At 37.1% G+C, this 2,194-nt stretch overlaps 1 pseudogene; it reads right to left on the minus strand.

The window, feature by feature from the left end:
• Nucleotides 1-776: 776 nt before the first annotated feature.
• On the minus strand, nucleotides 777-895 carry LOC111735275 (annotated as a pseudogene).
• Between the last annotated feature and the right edge of the window lie 1,299 nt (nucleotides 896-2,194).

Raw genomic sequence — 2,194 nt, forward strand, 5'->3', positions numbered from 1 at the left:
GACAACACTGGCGGCATGTGGCATGTGAACAGTTGAACCCTTGGACTCAGACATAGTAACATGGGATGTTCTGGTCTCAAAATCTCAGACATTTGAGTCTGAGTTATGGTGGACTAAGAACAAATGAATGCTGTGGAAATTGTGGTCATTGTGACTATTGCAATGATGACTAAGCACACTGCAATCAGATACATCCTGATTCTTTTTCTTTTTAAATCATTGGCAAGATGATATGAACAGTCTAAGGAGAGCTTGAGATTAAGATGGAAAAGAAAAAATAAATACAATTTCTTGTTGATTTAACATGGTGAGCAATTTAAAGGGACCATCAGCGGATTACCAGAGCTCTGGGTCAGAATATCTTTGTGTGATTGTTCCTGAATTCTGGGCTGCTCTTCTTGCCCCTTCTCTTTACCAAGTTGATGCCAATTCATCCTTCAGGCTTCGGTTAAATGCACTGCTGCAGAAGAGCTTTCCCTGACTACCTATTCTAAAGGATCTCCTGAACTAACTCTCTCCTGACATTTTATTTTTAGAACACTTATCTCTATTGGAAACTATATATTGATTTGTATTTGTTTGTTATTTTCCACTGCAATGTAAGTCAATGATATTATTTCTGTTTGGTTTACCATTAAATATCCAGCTCATAGTCTGGTGCTTGATACAAAGCTAAGACTTGGTAACTTTTTTTTTTTTAGGCGAAGCAATCTTGGTTGATTTCATAGATTGCAAGGACCTTGTCAGCTTACAATCCTTTAGTTTTTAATTTTTTACACCTAAAGCACCTGGTCTCCCTTGGTGGTCTCCCATCCAAGTACTAATGAGGCTCAACCCTGCTTAGCTTCCAAGATCAGATGGGATTGGGCTTGTTCAGGGTAGCATGGCTGTAGAACTTGGTAACTTCTTAAGGAAGCAAACTAGTTACCATAATGGGATAGGGACCTTTTCAACATGATAAAAAATTAGAAACCTACTTCCAATAACAAATATTTCCAGAATTGGCCTGTCTTGGAATTCCTTACTCTCATCTTAGGACAATTTAAATATTGGGTTAGTGTCCTCTTACTTCACTTATTTATTTATTTATTTTTTACTTCCTTCACATTTCTTCACTAACTTTTTTTTATCCTGGGTTTCCTTTCTTTTGCAAAGTCACCTCTTCCATGATGTTATCTTAATATTTCTATGTCTGTTAAATTAGAGATCACATTCACCTTTGGCACCAGGACTTCCTGTCTCCTAGATAATGCCTGGTGTATAGTAGATGCCCTAATAGTTGTTGATTGAACTTCAGGAAAGCGAAAAGCAGAATAAATGGCTTGTTCTAGACCCTTGGACCAGAGTCCATTAACTTTGAAGATGAGTATTGTTCTTGCTAAATATCTTATCTTCATGGCCCTGGACCTTACTCTTCAGTCAGTGTGTTCTAGATGAATTGTTTTTCACTGGGTTTATTTCTTGGTTCTTCTAGCCCGCTCTGTCCCTTGGCAAACCACGTCATCTCTACTGAAACTCCCCCTACCCCTTCATACTTAAACATGCTCGAGTCTCTGCTTCACTTACTTTTGCAGCAATGAGCTATTTCTTGCTTCCCTTTCATAGCCAAACTTTTGAAAGAGATCGCCTTTTCTTTATTTCCCACTGATTTATCCATTCACTTTATCTAGCATCATTCACTCATTTCATTCTACTAATATCATCTCCAATTTGCTAAATCCAATGGGACTTTTTTCATTATCACACAACAACATTTTTTTTTTGCTCTTGATTACATCCTCCATTATAGGTACTTTCTTCTCTCAATTTAGATGTCACAACTCATTCCAAGTTTCCCATTTGCCTCTTAAGCTGTTCCTTCTTAGTGTCCTTCAGTCATTCTATTCTAGCTGTGATATAAGTATTACGGTTTTTAAAGTCCATTCTCTTTTCAGTCTGCAATGGCTGTCTAGGTTACTCACTATCCATGACCAAAGTATCAATTACTTTTAACATATCTGTAAAATCTAAACGTACATCTCCAGATCCAGACCCATATGTCCAAATGCTTACAAGTATCTCCTCTTTAGTATCTTACATATAACTCAAATTCAAATTGTCCAAAATCAAGTGCACAATTCTGTTCTAAAATTTATTCCTCCTCCAATTTCTCTTTCCTGGAGAATCCTCTATTAGATAATCAGTGCTCTGCTGA

This window comes from Pteropus vampyrus, unplaced genomic scaffold (assembly GCF_000151845.1).
Source record: "Pteropus vampyrus isolate Shadow unplaced genomic scaffold, Pvam_2.0 Scaffold21578, whole genome shotgun sequence".
NCBI classification, from domain to species: domain Eukaryota; kingdom Metazoa; phylum Chordata; class Mammalia; order Chiroptera; family Pteropodidae; genus Pteropus; species Pteropus vampyrus.